Genomic DNA, 20,195 nt, shown 5'->3' with positions numbered 1-20,195 from the left:
GGCACTAATTAACTGCAGAAATCTATGTGGGACGTAACATATCTGTCTGGGCAGTGCAGCAAAATTTGGTGCTGACGGGCTGTGGCAGCAGACGACTGACGCGTGCGCCTTCAGTGACAGGACGTCGCCTCTCCTGGGCTCGTGACCGTATCGGTCGGACCCTAAATGATGGGAACGACGTGCCCCGGTCAAATGAGTCCAGATTTCAGTCGGTAAGAGCTGACGGTAGGGTTCGAGCACGATGCAGACCTCACGAAATCGTGGATCCGATTTATTGACAACCGCTGTGCGAGCTGGTGGTGGTGACGTAATGGTGTCAGCTTTGTTTACACGGAACTGACTGGATCCTCTGGTCAAACTGAACTGATGATTGACTGGAAATGGTTACATTTGGCAACTTAAGAGACTATTTACAACCATTAATGGACTTCACGTTCCCAAACAATGAAAGAATTTTTGCGGCTGACAATGTACCATGTCACTGGACCACAACTGTTTGTGAGTCATTTGAAGAACATTCTGAACAATTCAAGAGAGTGATATGGCCACCCAGATTGCCCTACATGAATCCCATTGACATTTTATGAGAGACAATCGAGACGTCGGCTCGTGCACAGCGTCCTGCACCAGCAACGCTTTCACAATTGTGCATGGCTATAGATGCACAGTGGCTCAATATTACTGCAGGGGACAGCTAACGACTTGTCGAATCCACGCCATGTCGAGTTGCTCCACTGTGTCAGCAAAAAGGAGGTTCGGCACGGTATATAGTCCTACGATTTGTCACCTCAGTGCAAAAGGCAAGTGTAGAACTAGATGCACCTATTTAATGCAAAACATTATATTATGTCAGAAGTATTGTAGAGTATCACAATTTCTGTTCATATTTTCCCATTTGCCAGTTAATGCTGTCAAACTTAAAAGTGTTTCGCAACATAATTGTTTTAGGTAACAACAGGATAACGTCAGATCAGCTCGAAAGCATATACGATAAAATAATGAAAAAATAAGTATCCTCAATTATATGGTTTCTGTTTGAGGTCACGTGATAATGTTAACAGTTAAAATAATAATGACACTGAGAGCTAATTTAAAGTTAGCTGCAACTTACTGCCGACAGACTGAATTATGTTAAAGTTTACTTTTGGCAAAATTCTGTTTAAGTCAAACTTATCTCTGTATTCTGTAAAGTGAAATGTTCACAAAAATATTTGTTTAATTGTAAGTTTATTTATGTTAATATTTAAATAAAGACAACATTATGAGAACGATAGACTGCTACTCACCATATAGTGAAGCTGTTGAGTCACAGACAGGCACAACAAAAAAGACTCATAAGCAAGAAAGCTCTCATTCAAAGGCCTTCTTCTGAAGTAGACAAAACACACACACACACACACACACACACACACACACACACACACACACAACAAACAAACTTGTACACACATTTCCAGAATGAGATTTTCACTCTGCAGCGGAGTGTGCGTTGATATGAAACTTCCTGGCAGATTAAAAATGTGTGCCTGACCGAGACTCAAACTCGGGACCTTTGCCTTGCGCCGGCAAGTGCTCTACCAACTGAGCTACCCAAGCACGACTCACGCCCAGTCCTCACAGCTTTATTTCTGCCAGTAGCTTGTCTCCTACCTTCCAAACTTTACAGAAGCTCTCCTGCGAACCATATGTACACATATGACCACTACCACTGGCTGCAGAGACCAGACTGCAAGCAGCTGTGCATGATGGGAGGAACAGTCTGGGTGGTGGTGAGGGGGAGATATGGCAGGGTTGAGGTGGGGACGGTAAAGTGCTGCTTTTGGGGCATACAGGGATGAAGTGGGGAGAGGTTACAGCAGCTCGGTGCAGACTAGAGACGGGCAGTCCACTCCTGAATTTATTTGATGAGCCAAATCTTTCTAAAGAGTGGATGAAGAAGTGAACAGTAGCTCACCCAATTTAAAAATGCGTCTCCTGTGGCTGTAATGAGTGGGACGAAAACTCTGCTCTCGGCTGCTGCAGCAGTGCCCCACCCCACGTCAGTACGAAAACATTTCCCGAGCTATAAAATACGTGTTACATACCGTGTGCGTGTGCGGAGTGCGTACCTTATTATTACGTGAAGCTTTTCTCGCCCACAAAAGCAGAAAATAAAGAAAGCTCCTTTTTCTTCTTCAATTTATTGGCTATCGGGTAGTACCCATTCAGCCATCTCAGCAGTAATACTGATCAGGACAATACGAAAATAAGCACCACACAGCACTCAGTCTGTGAGTGGACAAAAAATCTTCAACTCGACACGGAATCGAAACCGGGACACTCCACTCCACATTTCGCCGTGCCGACTGCACAGCTACCGAGGCAGACGGCAGGAATGTGCTTCAGAATGGTACATTAAGCCAGAAAACACTTATGGCATCACATTTCCACTCTCAATTTGAAAAGAATATCTCGGATTTCAGAAGCTCAATAAACGCTTACATACTTTTGAGTGAGTTGTTACTTCTTACGCTTTGACTCAGCATTGCACTCGAATGTGTTGCCAGTGATTATAAAAGCTCCCCTCCCGACAGCTCGGGCCCCCCACCACTCTCACCGACCGGACCCTAGGCAGTCTCACTAGCTCACTGCTCCCCACACCAGTCTCAGACATCACACTGCAAGATAGCTCTCTAGCTCACCACTCCCCACCACCCTTAAGGATCGGATCGCGAAAGCAGCTCCCTGCCGAGGCAACTAGCGCTCGCGGACGAGATCGCACGGAGCAGCGATACATGTTGCAACTCGCCTTCTTGACTGAACACTTCTCCATCTGAGTTCAGCTCTTTACTCTTTGTATCCTTATTTGATCAGTTCTAGTCGTCGTCGCCTTCTGTTGTCGCTCTTCTGTTCTCTCGTTGTGCGAGTGTTCTCATTAGGTGTACTATTATGTCTTCTTCTACATCTATTGCACTTATAATAGCTGTTGTTGACGTGTTGGTAGTCTTTAGGTGGACAGGATACTAAATATAATGGTACATATAACACACAATTATTTTAACATACACGATAGTCCGTGTCTGTATCAGGAGAAATGGTCGATATTAACAGATACGAGAGGAACGATCATTTGAAGCAAAAAATTAAATACGGGCATATGCTCTATTCCAAATGGTTTCCGAGATGGAACGTATTTAAAGTTACTTTTGTACGTTTTTTTTTTTAATAACACAAAAACCACGGACTATAGGGAAAACTTATTGCAGTACAAAATTAAACTAAATAAAATTTCCTTTAAAAAGGCCCTATTCATTTTTCCTCAAGGACTTACAGACTATACAAAAAGAGTGAGAGAGTGCAGAAAATCTTGCGCAAAGTGCACATGTCGAGGTGTAGGTAAGCCAGTTAGCGGTAGTTTCCCCGAATTGACAGACCACGCATCCTACAAGGCATGTTTTTTTAAGTAAGTACCGTTTTGAAATTAAAAAAAAGACGTGCTAAGATATCGCAATAATTTTATTTTTACATGAAAGCCTGTACCTTAATCTACTTTTCTACATAATTTCCATCACTATTGAGGCACTTGTCATAATGTTGTACCAGTTTTTGAATACCCTCCTCATAGAAGTCTGCCGCCTGACTTGTTAACCACTGCATCACCACTGTTTTGACTTCGTCATCGTCTCGAAAATGCTGACCGCCCAGGTGTTTCTTCAAGAGAAGGAACAGACGGAAGTCACTGGGCGCAAGATCGGGGCTGTACGGAGCACGATCTAGAGTTTCCCATCGAAAAGATGTGATGAGATGACATCTTTGGTCCGATTCACCACATGTGGACGGGCATTGTCTTGCAGCAAAATGATGCCCTTGCTCAACTTCCACGGACTGTTGCTTTGATTCTAGTGTGACGTAGGCCACCCATGTTTCATCGCCCATAACAATTTGGCTTCACCACCATCGTTGTGGTACCACTAAAGGAAAGTCAATGCACTCGTTTGGTTTTGTGCACATCCGTCAACATTTTCGGTGCCCAATGTGCGCACAATTTTCGGTAATTCGAGTGCTCGGTCACAATGCCATACAAAACACTACAAGAAACATTAGGAAAGTCATCCCGCGAGGAGGAAATCGTAAAGCATCTGTTTTCTCTCACCTTATTGTCCACTTCCTGCAGCAAACTTTCATTAACGACCGAAGGACGCCCACTCCGTCATTCATAATGCACATTTGTTCGGCCATCTTTAAATGCTCTCACCCACTTTCTTACCATTCCATCACTCATAATGTTTTCTCCGTAAACTCCACAGATCTCACGATGAATATCGATTGCTTTTAGGGCTTTAGCACTAAGAAAACTTATAACAGCCCGTACTTTACAGTCGGCGGGATTCACGATTATCGGAGGCATCTTAAACACTCAGTACAGGACGTAAACAAGGAAGACCCGTACTGTAATGGTGTCAGTGCATAGATTAAGGTACAGGCTTTCAAGTAAAAATAAAATTATTGAGATATCTTAGCACATTTTTTTTAATTTCAAAATGGTACTTACTTAAAAAACACGCCTCATATATCAAATTATTCATCTCCACTTCGTCTTCAATACTATAGTACGTTGTAAACAATGACAATGTACTGAACAATAAAGAAAATAAGTCAATGTTAAATATGTTCTGTCTTGGAAACTATTCAGAATAGTTCATATGTCCACACCAAGTTTTTTGCTTCAAATGATCATTCCCCTCATATTCCTCAATATTGACCATTCATACTAGGACTACTTGTATATTATGTTTAACTATTTATTTATTCATTTAATGTGAACAGATTAATGGCACCAAGAGTCCTCTTACATTAGATTACAGAGTTTTATATGTAATTACAAAACTCATTGAAATCACAGTTTCTTAAAAAATCATAATATTTTTAATATGACGTATCATCTTCTCTCTGCATGTGTTAGGCATTTGCCTGTTACACCCGACTGGTTGAAATTGTCGGTTCTCCTCATTTTTCCTAAATATCTTCTGCCCACTCGGTAATAATTATCACCAGTTTTGGTAATCTGTCATCTTCCATTCTCGTGACATAATCCTTCCAGTTGTTTCCGTACTCTTTACTCTGCTCATTTAAGTTTTTCACTGTCAGTTCTTTTCTGATGTCTACAGTCACTCTCCTGTCTGACAGAACGTGTCCAGCTACTCTTCTTAGCAATTGGATCTCCAGGGCTTATATTCTGATGTGAACAAGTGTTTCTGCTGTGTCGTCCGGGCAAGAGCTTCGAGGTCTAGGGAGCAGTAGTTATTACGAGGATCGACAATAAGCTCGATCGTTTGGACTCCGACTCCGTCCTGTACAGTAAATGCTGAGCTGAAAGATCGTTTGACAGGATTGTCAGCTCGAGAAAGAATTTTTCATGACTAACATCATTTGCTTCCACAAAATAATGTTTTCTTTACTGTTCGATGAAGGTACTGGTTTAGTTCCTCGGTTGGGGCAATGGGATCCACTGCAGCTTCTTCTTTGCCTTCTCTTCCCTAGATCACACAAGCTTTTCCACAGAGCATCTGGTCTTTGTTTTAGATTAATTCATTGTCATTTCTTAGCTATTGTTTCTCTCAGACTGATTGACTGTTTGTTTTCTGCTATAATCAATTTTATTTTCAAAGGCAGGAGGTCGTTTGTAAGTCTGATTTCCAGAGTCTCCACGATTCGTGAACTGTTGTAGCTCTTTCGGTAGCTAAGGTGCAGGTTTTCCCTTTAGGTTCCCGGTCTGTAATAGAGTTAGTTTGGTCGTAAATCCACGGAGTTGGCTGTTTAAATCTAGGAATGGTATAGAAGTCTCTTGTGCCTCCACTGCAAGTTCAGGTACACTGCTACATTTAGTCTCTGTATTTTGGAACTGTTTAAAATATTAAAAGAATAGAGAGCAAGTCACGAATATGATGTTGTGAGCTGATATTCCAGGTAGGAACTTCTTTCCTCGTGGATTTCACGGCAAGTATATGTATGGGGGCTCAATTACAGGTTGCATTATGGGTAGGTGCACAATGGAATACTGTTACATTAAAAGAAGAAACTACACACTTGAATTTCACAGTGAAGGGGCAGAATATTTATGTTAGTGTTTCTAGCATTATTTGTATGCTCCTGAGTCAAATCGAATTTTGAAAGGTCAGTTTTGAAACAGGCTATCCCACCTATTTTCAGAGGTCTGTAGGGGACACACATTAGGCAAATTTTCTTAAGGGACTTGATATTTATGAACACATATTTGACTTGTTTGTCTTCATTACTTACGGATGTGAGTAGCACAGTTAGTAATAACTCAAAGCCTTTGGTATTTCACTACTCCACCTGCTCATCTGTTTCTTCTGTGGTGTCCTAGGATAGTGGAGTTTATATTTATGGAACTGGAAAGCATGCTTGGTTTGAGCCAGGTGCACACATTCATTAGAAGAAAGACACGGATGGTGATTTTCTGAAATATATGGTGAAGTTCGTCGAAATGAGTTGAAAGTGATGGCCAACTATGTTTTACAGTAACAATAGACACACTGGTAGAACCAGCGGCTACACGAGTAGAGACACTCATAGCTCCTAAAACACAGGCTTTAGAGTTCACTTGCACTGCTTTTTTCCGGCCTTCATCCACATCATTATCCTGCCATCTCTTGTTCACACACTATGTAGCCAAAATTCAGATATCACATTATTCAAAATATTTATCTCCCAGCAGTGAAATCCTTGCGTATTATCAGTCTGGTCTTTGAGAGTTTCTTAACCAGTATGACCCTTTTCAGACTTTTTCGTATTGTATTGCTGGCTTGGTTCTGGAGTATCTTTGTCAGCAGCTGCATTTGCAGAGTCGAGCACAGGATACAGATCTGCTATGTCGTGTTGCGGGTAGCTCTGCATGGGAAACACATTATTATGGAAGTTCAAGTGTGGCTGCAAGTACTATTATTGTGAAGTAATGAGATATGGAAGTGGATTCAGTGAAAAGTGCATAAGGAAGTAATTAAGTACGAGCAGTGCCACCAATAATGTATTTTGAGTATCCACCCGTTTTCGTGTTCTACTGTACAACATCAACCATCCATGTAGTGTTCGGCCTCCCAGAATGAAACTAATGTGAATCAGTAAAATGGTTTATCACAAAGGAGATTAATCAAATGCCAGTGCCTTGTAGTGAGCGTGAGAACACGCGTTCGGTCATCACATTTCCGCACCATCGACAATCAGCCGAGTCGTGACGGTTACGCGCATGCTCGTAGAAGTGAGAACTGTGAACAGTAAATTAACTTTGTGAACAGTGTTATATTATTAAAAGTGTCAAGGAGGACTGGTACCACATATCTGTGTGTACGTGACGAGCGTAAGAACTCTCATTCCACAATTCGGATTCTGCATCATCAACTATCAACCACGTCGAGTCAGTTACGTGTACGCTCATCCAAGTGATAATTGTTGATAACGTAATCATCATCATTGCCTGTGTATCTACTGCCAAAGGTTCGGCCAGACTATGACTGAAATACATACTAACAAAGAGATAGAGGGGCTGGCCAGTACTTACCTCAGCTCAGTACAGCCGATAGATACACATAAAACAGAACTGAAAATTTACATTCCTAGCTTTCGGAACTTTGTTCCTTCATCAGGGAGGAGAGAGGGGAAAAAAGGGAAGAAGGGAAAGTGGATTCAGTTACTCACAACCCAGGTTATGAAGCAACAGGGAAAGGTAAACAGGGAGGGTAGCAAGGATGGAGGCCTCCATCCTTGCTACCCTCCCTGTTTACCTTTCCCTGTTGCTTCATAACCTGGGTTGTGAGTAACTGAATCCACTTTCCCTTCTTCCCTTTTTTCCCCTCTCTCCTCCCTGATGAAGGAACAAAGTTCCGAAAGCTAGGAATGTAAATTTTCAGTTCTGTTTTATGTGTATCTATCGGCTGTACTGAGCTGAGGTAAGTACTGGCCAGCCCCTCTATCTCTTTGTTAGTATTTGTTTCACATCTTATATGAGATTTTCCATTAATCATTTAGATCACCTATATGGTCCACATCCTTCATTGTTTTGTCCCTTTTGTTAGCTATCACTTACGTCTGGCCTCCATCCTTGCTACCCTCCCTGTTTACCTTTCCCTGTTGCTTCATAACCTGGGTTGTGAGTAACTGAATCCACTTTCCCTTCTTCCCTTTTTTCCCCTCTCTCCTCCCTGATGAAGGAACAAAGTTCCGAAAGCTAGGAATGTAAATTTTCAGTTCTGTTTTATGTGTATCTATCGGCTGTACTGAGCTGAGGTAAGTACTGGCCAGCCCCTCTATCTCTTTGTTAGTATTTGTTTCACATCTTATATGAGATTTTCCATTAATCATTTAGATCACCTATATGGTCCACATCCTTCATTGTTTTGTCCCTTTTGTTAGCTATCACTTACGTCTGGCCTCCATCCTTGCTACCCTCCCTGTTTACCTTTCCCTGTTGCTTCATAACCTGGGTTGTGAGTAACTGAATCCACTTTCCCTTCTTCCCTTTTTTCCCCTCTCTCCTCCCTGATGAAGGAACAAAGTTCCGAAAGCTAGGAATGTAAATTTTCAGTTCTGTTTTATGTGTATCTATCGGCTGTACTGAGCTGAGGTAAGTACTGGCCAGCCCCTCTATCTCTTTGTTAGTATTTGTTTCACATCTTATATGAGATTTTCCATTAATCATTATGACTGAAATACGTGAGACTGTGTGAAGTACAGTAGTGACATACATCATCATCAACAATACTGTACAATAATAAGGGAATGATAATTATGACCTTTCATCAAATTAAAGAATGTTAATTGGCATCAACACTTACAACTTAGCGTGTAAACAGTGCAATCTGCAATTTTCTTACTGTCTCAGAATATAATTGTTCATACCAGACATAGGACAGTGTTGTGTTTAGTGTTGAGTGGCTCCCCTAAACCCATTTGCATATTTATATACATAATTTCAGGCAAGCCAGCAGCAGCGTGGAGAAGAAATAATATGATCGCTATGGGAGTACCTGGTACGTGGCGTAGAGAGGGCACACAGTCAAAGCGAGAACGGTTTAATGCTTCCCCACCAGTTGAACCCCGGACGTGTTACAGTATATGCTACAAACTTCACGACTGTGGGTCTAGGTTTCACAGATCACAAGGTTCCACATCCCAGTCTATAACTTCTGATTAGAGAATGTTCTGCATGCATATTTGTTCTCCCTTTAAGCTTTTAAAATGCCTATGTTAATAGTAAATACTTTAATTTTATCAGTGTGCTTTTCAGTGCTGCACAACAATATGTTGTCCACATTGCCCTCATATAGAAAAATTATGAGCAATATGAGCAATATATGGCACCATTTTACCAAACTGAAAGAAAAAGGAAAATTGCGCTACTGTCAGCAGATTATTCCCACGGCGTCTGGCTCATCATTACCACCACCACCACCACCACCACCACCTGAAGAGATGTCTGAAATCAAAGCGGCCTACAGTACCTCTCGAATGACGTGGGTCAGGAAGCCGAACGTAATCAGCATCAATGAATGCAGAATTTTGAGAAATCATTTCTTGTGCACCGTCCCCACTGATATCTGCTTCCACCACAGGTGAAGGTATCCTCCCAGAAATGTAAATTGAGTCTCAAGCTGCATCCAGCCGACCAGTGTCGTCAGGTTCTGGGCCGAGTCCTGGTTTATTTCCTTTTGTGATGCCCTCACCCTCAAATGATTTTCATTTACAACAATCAGTATGTAATTTTTTAGTATTATAAAGCTGCTCACATTAAATAAAAGTATGGCATTAAATGTACAGCTTTTAAAAATGATTTGCAGAGAATACCATTCCTTCTCTATGGTTGAAGAGACAGAATTTAATACATGCTTTGCCCAAATTATAACTGACAAAAACATTGTCACACCCTTCAATTCCAAGTTTGCATCATGAGTTATTTGATAAAATTAAAAATGATATTGACTGCCGCAAATGCGGTCTGCCTTTCGTCTGATGTGTGGACGAGTGTAAATAACATTAGTTTCTATTCACGCATTGCATATTTCATAGATGAGAAGAGCGAACTAAAGTCATTACTTTTAGAGTACTCACAAATCGAAGACAGGCACACTGCAGAAAACATCTCAAACTGGGTAAAGTCATACAATACCAATTTTTAAATAACTTCCACAATAATAGAAAAAGTGTCAAATATGCAATTAACTGCCACACTTCTGAGACTTCCACATATCCCACACTCCGCACGTTCTTTAAGCCCCACTGCACAACACGCAAATTCTGAAGTCTGTACAGAAAACTGTTGACAAGGTCAAATGAGTTTTCATGTTTCTTAAGGAGAGAAACTTTGCTTTGAAGCAAACTTGCTGCAATGCAAGAAAATTTAAAAGAATAATGACAAACTGAAACAAAATGTCCCAACCCGATGGGACTCTACTTGTGAAATGTTGCTAAGATTTAATTTAAATAAATAGCTCAGTTTCTTCACTCACTATTTTAGGTGGAAAATTAATCAGACTGGGAGGAAATGCAACAGGATTTACAGATTTTGAAAGTTTTCACCAAGGTAAGCAAAGGAGTGTCCTCAGAGGAAACAGCCTCACTTTTAAGAAAGAAAATTGTGCCAAGATTAACGGGACTAAAATTTAAGACAGTTGTTGTTGTTGTTGTTGTTGTTGTTGTTGTGGTCTTCAGTCCTGTGACTGGTTTGATGCAGCTCTCCATGCTACTCTATCCTCTGCAAGCTTCTTCATCTCCCAGTACCTACTGCAGCCTATATCCTTCTGAATCTGCTTAGTGTATTCATCTCTTGGTCTCCCTCTACGATTTTTACCCTCCATGCTGCGCTCCAATACTACACTGGTGATCCCTTGATGCCTCATTGCATGTCCTACCAACCAATCCCTTCTTCTAGTCAAGTTGTGCCACAAATTTCTCTTCTCTCCAATTCTATTCAATACCTCCTCATTAGTTATGTGATCTACCCATCTAATCTTCAGCATTCTTCTGTAGCACCATATTTCGAAAGCTTCTATTCTCTTCTTGTCCAGACTATTTATCATCCACATTTCACTTCCATACATGGCTACACTCCATACAAATACTTTCAGAAATGACTTCCTGACATTTAAATCTATATTCGATGTTGAAAAATTTTTCTTCTTCAGAAACGCTTTGCTTGCCATTGCCAGTCTACATTTTATATCCTCCCTAATTCGACCATCGTCAGTTATTTTGCTCCCCAAATAGCAAAACTCCGTTACTACTTTAAGTGTCTCATTTCCTAATCTAATTCCCTCCGCATGACCCTACTTAATTCGACTACAATCCATTGTCCTCGTTTTGCTTTTGTTGATGTTCATCTTATACCCTCCATTATGTTCAACTGCTCTTCCAAGTCCTTTGCTGTCTCTGACAGAATTACAATGTCATTGGCGTACCTCAAAGTTTTTATTTCTTCTCCATGGACTTTAATACCTACTCGGAACTTTTCTTTTGTTTCCTTTACTGCTTGCTGAATATACAGATTGAATAACATCGGGGATAGGGTACCACCCTCTCTCACTCCCTTCCCAACCACTGCTTCCCTTTCATGTCCCTCGACTCTCATAACTGCCATCTGGTTTCTGTACAAATTGTAAATAGCCTTTCGCTCCCTGTATTTTACCCCTGCCACCTTCAGAATTTGAAAGAGTATTCCAGTCAACAATGTCAAAAGCTTTCTCTAAGTCTACAAATGCTAGAAACGTAGGTTTGCCTTTCCTTAATCTTTCTTCTAAGATACAGCGTAAGGTCAGTATTAAGACAAAAATAAAGAATATCCTCAAGAAATAGTCATTTGTTGAAAATTTGCTTAAAGGGCTATCAGAGTGGTTTAGGGTTATCTTCAGTAACAAACTGATTAGTCAGTCAATGTTATTGGACCCCCAATTCAAAGGAGAGGATTTTCAGACGACAAAACATAAAACTGCTACACAAAGGCTACTGCAGAAATGGATGCATTGGTTCTTCAACATCAAAAAACCAGAACTCATTTCTCAACCAGTTACCACTGTGATGCACGAGATGTTCGCAATCTGGGAGGAGTTCAATGAAGATATTAGTCAGCTTCAAGCAAGTCATGACTCAAAGTGTGGCAATTGTCAAACTCGACAAATATTTAGTGGAGAGAAACTTGCCTAGAAACAGCAATCCCTAAAGTGGTGCGCAACCAGAAAATTGCTGTGGCCAGTGCTGTACCAATTGGTTCTAAAATTACAAGGTGTACATAAAGTCTGGGAACACTTTCAATTATTTATTGCACAAGAACTAAACACTGTACAGATGTCATACATATTGCATTTTGAAGAGAAACCCTGAAAGTTTCTTTTTTTTCTTTTCTTTTTTTTATACAAAAATTTGATATGTGAACCACAAGTGACCCGGCAGATGTCAATACGGTAATCAAATTCTTGCCCTATCCATCCGAGCACGGCATCGTCGACTGTGGCAGTTGCTTCCCGTATTCTCTTCCGGCGCTCTGCTACATCACGTGGTAGAGGTGGTACATACACCAGATCTTTAACGTGTCCCCACAGAAAAAAGTCACACTGGCGGTCAGGGAGGCCATTCCGTGAAACAGCTGTCCCCTTTGAAACAGCTGTCCCCTTTGAAACAGCTGTCCCCTTCTGTAGTACGGCCAATCCATTGATGTGGTAGCTACGTGTTCAGGCGCCGACGAACTTCACGATGAACGTGGGGTGGAGCCTCATCCTGCTGGAAGAGGAACAGAGGGTCCGACTGTACTTGAGGCATCAGCCATTGCTGCAACATGTTCAGGTAGGAATATCCAGTCACAGTGCTCTCAGAGAAGAAGAATGGCTCGTACAGTTTTTGACGTGACAAGGTACAAAAAAATTTACCTTTGGGGAATCACACTCAAATCCAATGCATTCGTGTGGATTCTTTGCACCCCAGATTTGACAGTTATGCCTGTTCACTTTCCCATTAGTGTGAAAAGTGGCTTCATCACTAAAAATTAAGCGATCAACAATGCCATCCCTATCCTCATTCAATTGTTGGACTGTGAACAAAACTCTTGTCTCGATTGTCATCATTGAGCTTGTGCATTAGCTCCAATTTGAATGGTTTCATAGACAGATTTGTCAGAGGGCTTTCCACACTGTCATTGGAGTCATTTTGAGTTTACGGGGTGCACGACGCACCGATTTCTTTGGACTCCTTACGAATGTCTCTTGTACGTGCTCCACATTCACTTCACTCACACTGGAACGTCCGCTTCTCTTTGCCAGGCACAAGCGACCCGTCATGAATTTGTTGTGCTAGTGGTAAATGGCCTTTCTTGCTGGTGGCTTCTTACTGTACTCTGTTCTAAACAGCTGTTGAACAGCTGTAGCACACTTGTTTTTCTCAAACTCCGACATACAGAAAGCTCGCTCAGCACCTGAACTCACCGTGTTTGCGACTAGTGCTGACTATCGGCAAATTGCTAAACTACGCTGTGGTGATATATGTGGGGGGGAAAAAAAAAAAAAACCTTTCAGGGTTTCCCTTCAAAATGGCACAAGTATGATATCTGTAAGATGTTTGGTTCTTGTGCAATAAATAATTGAAAGTGTTCCCCGACTTTATGTACACTCCGTATTATGTACCACAGCAACATCAGTGGCCTGTGAATGAATATTTTCAAAAGAGGACAAATGTGCACTAAGAAGAGAAAGAGATTCACATAGACTAAAATGGGTCAGACTTTATTTATAAAGTGACACTATTGATTAATTTTTCCTTTATTGGAACATACGTGGCAGTACTGACTGTAAATGACTGCTGCACATAAAAAATTTTCTACTTGATAAAAAATATACAAGATTTTGCTGTAGTATTTGTAACTTTTGCTGCAGACGAAATTTAAAGCTTTTTCTTTCTGAAAATTGCTAGGGACATAACACAAAATTATTACTCCTCTTATATGTTCTTTCAAAATAGAACCATATCAGATAAAAATACAGATTTAGTGACATGTATTAAAAAGGCAATGTACCTTCCTTTTACTTATTTTTTTGAGCGAATGATGAGTGCCGAGTCACAAAAAAGAGCTAGATCACTCCAGTGAGCCCACATCTACTGCAGACATGAGCTTAGACATTGAGTGGGGGGGGGGGGGGGGGGGGGGGGGGAGTAGAAAAGGAGAGAAGTAAAAATACTGTAGGTGCGTGTAGTGCTGGAATTAGAGCAGGGAAGGGTGGGTGAAGGACAATGACTAATGAAGGTTGAGGCTACATTGCAGGGAAAGGCTGGTGTTGGTAGGAAGGATCCAGATGATACAGGCTGTGAAGTAGTCACTGAAGTGAAGAATGTCATGTCGGGCAGCGTGTTCAGCAACTGGGTGGTCCAGCCGTCTCTCAGCCACAGTTTGTCGGTGGCCATTCGTGTGAAAAGGCAGCTCGTCAGTTGTCACGCCCACGCAGAACGTAGAACGCAGCACAGTGGTTGAAGCTTAGCTTGTAAATCACACGACTGGTTTCAGAGGCAACTCTGCCTTTGATGGGATAGGTGGTGCTCGTGACTGGACCGGAGTAGGTGGTGGTGGGACGACGCATGGAGCAGGTCTCGAATCTAGGCCCATTACGGGGATACGAGCCACGGGGCAAGCGGTCGAGAGACGGACAGGGATATTGTGCAGGTTCTGTGGGTGGCAGAATACCATTGTGGCAGGGGTGGGAAGGATAGTGGGTAGGATATTCCTGATTTCGGGGCACGACGAGAGGTAGTAAAAACTCTGGTGGAGAGTACGATTCAGTTGTTCCAGTCCTGGGTAGTACTGAGTCTCAATGGAAATGCTCCTCTGTGGCCAGATGGTGGGTCTTTGGGAGGTGGTGGGTGACCCAGAGATAAGACACAGCAGACCTCCCCTCAGTATATTTTGAGAGGGACCGCTCGTACTGCAGGTGCGACAGCCACGAGTGGCTGGGCTGTACAGAAGGGACTTCTCAGTACGGAACGAGCAGCAGCTGTCGAAGTGGTATTGCTGGGGGTCGGTAAGTTTGATACGGATGGAGAGTACTGATGTAGCCACCTTTGAGGTGGACGTCAACATCGGGGAAGGTGCCCGACGGGTTGAGGACGACCTAGTGAAGCGAATGGGGGAGAAGGTGACGACATTCTGGAAGAATACGGATAGGGTGTATGCAATCTCGACCCAGATCACGAGAATGTCATCAATTTATCTGAACTGGGTGAGGCGTTTGGAACTCTGCATTGTTTGGAAGTATTCCTCTACATGTCTGCGAATAGGTTGGCATAGGATGCTGCCACACTGCTGCCCATTGTTGCACCACTAATTTGCTTTTAGGTGATGCCTTCTGTGGTGTCACCACCAGGCACCACACTTGCTAGGTGGTAGCCTTTAAATCAGCCAGCATACGTCGGACCCGCGTGTCACCACTATCAGTGATTGCAGATCGAGCGCCGCCACACGGCACGTCTGGTCTAGAGTGACTCCCTAGCACTCGCCTCAGTTGTACAGCCGACTTTGCTAGTGACGGTTCACTGTCTACATATGCTCTCATTTGCAGAGATGACAGTTTAGCATAGCCTTCAGCTACGTCATTTGCTATCACCTAGCAAGGCGCCATATTCAGTTACTATTGATATTGATGTTGTGAATCATGTACCTTCAAGAGCGACGTTCATCATTAATGGATTAAAGTTAAGTATTAAACTAATAACATCTGATTTTTGAATTCTAATTCCTAGTTATGTTCCAGACCTCACGTCACTATAGTTCTTCCCTCCTCACACCAGCCTGCGTGAGCTAAAACGCGTGCATTTGGGCCTCCAATAGTAACACGGTGTTGGCTCTTCTGCCAACCCAACACCTTCAATGGTGAAGTAATTGTGGGGTGAGTATATAGTTGGTTATAGTGACCAGAAAATAAGTTGTAGGTTTGGCATCCATGGGGCATTGGGAAATGCAGTGTTCAATAGTGGTAAAGTTAGGGACGTTAGTGTAAAGGGAGGCGACACTGATGGTGTAGAGCAGGGTGCCTTGTGGCAGAGGAACAGGAACTGTGGAGAGTCAGTGGAGTAAACGGTTGGTGTCTTTTACATAGGATGGTGGGTTTCAGGTAATAGGCTGAATGTTTATGGCTACAAGGGCAGAGATTCTCTTAAAAGGGGTGTCCTGGATGGTCGGGTTGACGGACCTTCGGAAGCACGCAGAAGGTAGGAGAGTGGGGAGCATTAGGGACGAGGGGAGAGACAGATTCGGGAGAGGTCCTGGGCGCTATGGATTTGAGGAGAAACTGGAGATCCTGTCTGGAATAGGCTCACTGTGGCAGGGTTTGTAGCTGGATGAATCTGACAGCTGGTGGAGTCCTTCTGCCAGGCAATCGCTGCAGTTCAAAAGCCTACAGCCTTTGTCAGCAGGTAGGACTACAGGTCGGGATCAATTTTGGATTGCAGTTCTTTCTGAGGATGTAAGGTCAGCTTTCACAACGAGTGATTTGGTGAATGATGGTGAGACGAGGTTTTAGGTTAAGAAAGTGCGGAATGTTAAGAGGGGGTGATTCGGGGACAGAGGGAGCGGATCCTGGTCGGATGGAGGAGTGAACTGAGTCAGCTAGGATTCGACAATAGTTTTTGGTCGAGTCCGATTGGTAAGATTGGTGACGAGAAAGTGTTTCCATTGTGCGGACTGGGAGAAGGAGAGAATGACTTTAACAAATCCTGCATGACTGATATTGGGAGGGGACAATAGGTGAGGCCTTTGGAAAGGATAGATACTTCTGTGGGACTGAGGGTTTTGGAGGAAAGGTTTGTGACTGCGTTTCAGGTTTGTTTGGATTCTGGATTCCGTATAGTGGCAAGAGGGACTTTCTGACGGTGTGGTAAATGTAGTATGTCTGCGAGGCAGGGATTTTCCAGCTATGAGGGGATGTGGGGGAAGTTTGGAGATTGTTGCAGGGGTGGTAGATAGTGGTAATTCGAGGCAGGAGTAGGGAGTGAACAGGCTGGAGAGTTTCTTGAGGTGGCATTGTGCATGCTGCTCTATTTCCTGGAGGGCAAGACTTTCAGTGTGAGAGATGGGATACAGAAATTTGGGATTGCAGAGCAGGTGAATTTAATGGATGGAGAGGAGGTCTCGCAAAGAGGTTTGAGCCCGATTTACACGATTTTGCCGGACAAGGTTGGTGACGGCTAATGACTGCCGGAATCTGAACGGAGGGGGGTCACTGTGGAAGGAGGGGTTGCTGCCAAAGGCAGGTAATTTGGTGCTAAGGACATTTGGGAAGATTCTATGAGCCAGGAAACAATGCAGGAACAGTACGTAGGATTAAGTTCTGGCTAGAGATACGGAAACCTTTGTGTACCGGTGCAGATGGAAGGAGCAGTGGAGGATAAAAATGCATAGAAATGCTTAAATCATGTAAAAAAAAAAAATACATTTCATCTCGGATTTTCGGTGTTAAATTACATAAAATCCTAGGACATATATACATGGGCCATCTAGAGGAATCTTTCTTAACCACCCACAACGCCAAACCTTCAAAACTTCAGATACGACGATGACGTCTTCACGATCTGGATCAAATGTAGGTACACCCTATCCAGATTCCCCCAAAACCTCAACACCTTATCCCTCATTCACTTTACTTGGTCTTTCTCAAACCAACAAGCCATATTCCGCAATGTCGACATCCACCTCATACAGTCCAGTGACTAAAGCCGCGACGTCTGTAGTGAGGAATAATCCCTCTTCAAATATACTGAGGATCTCACCGAGGCCTTCGCAGACCAAGATTATCCTCCCGACCTTGTATAGTAACACATCTCCCATGCCTCATCTCTCCAGTTACGCACCACCTCCCAAAGTCCCACCAGCCACAAAGGAACACTCCTCTCACAACTCAGTACGACCCGAGTAACACTCTCCGCCAGGATTTCCACTACCTCCCGTCGTGCCCCGAAACGAGAAATGCTAGCAACTATACTTCCCACCAAATCTACACAATATCTTCATTCATCCCTACTCCCAAATCCCTACATCATGGCTCATATTTCTGTAACACTCTTAGATGCAAAACTCTCTCATACATCCTCCCACCACCACACCTATTCCATTCTGGTCACAAGCACCTCCATCGAAGGAAGGGCTACCTGAGAAACCCGTTGTTCGATCTACAAGCTGAGCTGCATTCTACGTGGGCACAACAACTGATAAACTGTCTGCCAGCACAAAAGACTGACAAACTGTGGTTGGCAGACAGCTGGACCACCCAGTTGCTGAGCATGCTGTCCGACACTACATTCTTCACTTCGATGACTACTCCACAGCCTTCCTATCGACACCATTTTTCTGAACTGTAAGTAAGAGCCTACGGACCTATCAGACCAGCTGTGTGGCTAGATTGAAGAGTTAGCAAACAGAACAAAGCATGTTGTTCTCAATGGAGAGACATCTACAGACATTAAAGTAACCTCTGGCGTGCCACAGGGGAGTGTTATGGGACCATTGCTTTTCACAATATACATAAATGACCTAGTAGATAGTGTCAGAAGTTCCATGCGGCTTTTCGCGGATGATGCTGTAGTATACAGAGAAGTTGCAGCATTAGAAAATTGTAGCGAAATGCAGGAAGATCTGCAGCGGATGGGCACTCGGTACAGGATGTGGCAACTGGCCCTTAACATAGACAAATGAAATGTATTGCGAATACATAGAAAGAAGGATCCTTTATTGTACGATTATATGATAGCGGAACAAACACTGGTAGCAGTTACTTTCTGTAAAATATCTGGGCGTATGCGTGCGGAACGATTTGAAGTGGAATGATCGTATAAAATTAATTGTCGGTAAGGCGGGTACCAGGGTGAGATTCATTGGGAGATTCCTTAGAAAATGTAGTCCATCAACAAAGGAGGTGGCTTACAAGACACTCGTTCGACCTATACTTGAGTATTGCTCATCAGTGTGGGATCCGTACCAGATCGGGTTGACGGAGGAGATAGAGAAGATCCAAAGAAGAGCGCCGTGTTTCGTTACAGGGTTATTTGGTAAGCGTGATAGCGTTACGGAGATGTTTAGCAAACTCGAGTGGCAGACTCTGCAAGAGAGGCGCTCTGCATCGCGGTGTAGCTTGCTCGCCAGGTTTCGAGAGGGTGCGTTTCTGGATGAGGTATCGAATATATTGCTTCCCCCTACTTATACCTCCTGAGGAGATCACGACTGTAAAATTACAGAGAGAATCAAGCACGCACGGAGGCTTTCAGACAGTCGTTCTTCCCGTGAACTGTACGCGGCTGGAACAGAAAAGGGAGGTAATGACAGTGGCACGTAAAGTGCCCTCCGCCACACACCGTTTGGCAGCTTGCGGAGTATAGATGTAGATGTAGATGTAGATGAACTGCACGTGTGGGAACTCTCCCTGCAACATGTCCTACGTTCCAGTAACCCCCACTGGCCTTAACCTCATTTAGACCCTGTCCTCTCCTGCTCGCACTCCAGCACTACACCGTCCTCTATTTCACCGATGCACCCACAGCTTCTCTTGCCCTCATCTAATTCTCTCCCTTTCTGCTCGACCCTGTCCCCTGCCATCCCTCCGACCTCCCGACGGCACGTAGCTGCCCTTCTCTCTCCCTGTACGTCCCCACAAGCAGCACTTCACTGTCCCCACGCAGCCTCCTCCTCCTCAGCCCCACCTCCCAGATCGCTTCTGCCGTCATGCACAGTCGTTCGCAGTCCGGCATCGGTGGCCACAATCTGTAGTCCCGTGTCTGACCTACGTTTGCGTCAGTGTGCGCGAGTTGTCTATTTTAGAAGAAGGCCTTTTGGCCAGAAGCTCACGTGTTTAGCAGTCTTTTTGTTACGCCTATCTGTGACTCGACATGTCCATTATATGGTGAGTAGTAATGTATCCTTTTCACAATACTGTCATTATCCTGTTCTGGTTCTTGCACTGTTTAACGTTTTAACAAAGGTCTGTAAATTGGTATTGTTACATCTCTTAATGACACATTCCGACGCAGAGACTTACAATACCTTAAAGGCTGCGCCAAAGATTAAATTGAGAGGCATGTAGACTATAATCTTTGTAATGTTGACATTGGATTCTCTTTTGTTTCGTACTCCAAGAAGGAGCTAAGAGACACTTTCGATTGTTGCCTCGTGGAGTATGGACGTA

The 20,195-nt window shown here is 43.3% G+C and overlaps 1 protein-coding gene across 4 annotated transcripts in view; it reads right to left on the bottom strand.

The window, feature by feature from the left end:
• The window catches only part of LOC126426775 (zinc finger protein OZF-like), a 162,700-nt gene that overhangs the window by 22,234 nt on the left and 120,271 nt on the right, over positions 1-20,195 (bottom strand). The gene's annotated exons all lie outside the window — the stretch shown is intronic.

The sequence above is a fragment of the Schistocerca serialis genome, chromosome 11 (genome assembly GCF_023864345.2).
Source record: "Schistocerca serialis cubense isolate TAMUIC-IGC-003099 chromosome 11, iqSchSeri2.2, whole genome shotgun sequence".
Lineage (NCBI taxonomy): Eukaryota > Metazoa > Arthropoda > Insecta > Orthoptera > Acrididae > Schistocerca > Schistocerca serialis.
The sequence above is the reverse complement of the archived record's forward strand: the minus strand, read 5'-3'. Positions and strand labels throughout refer to the sequence as shown.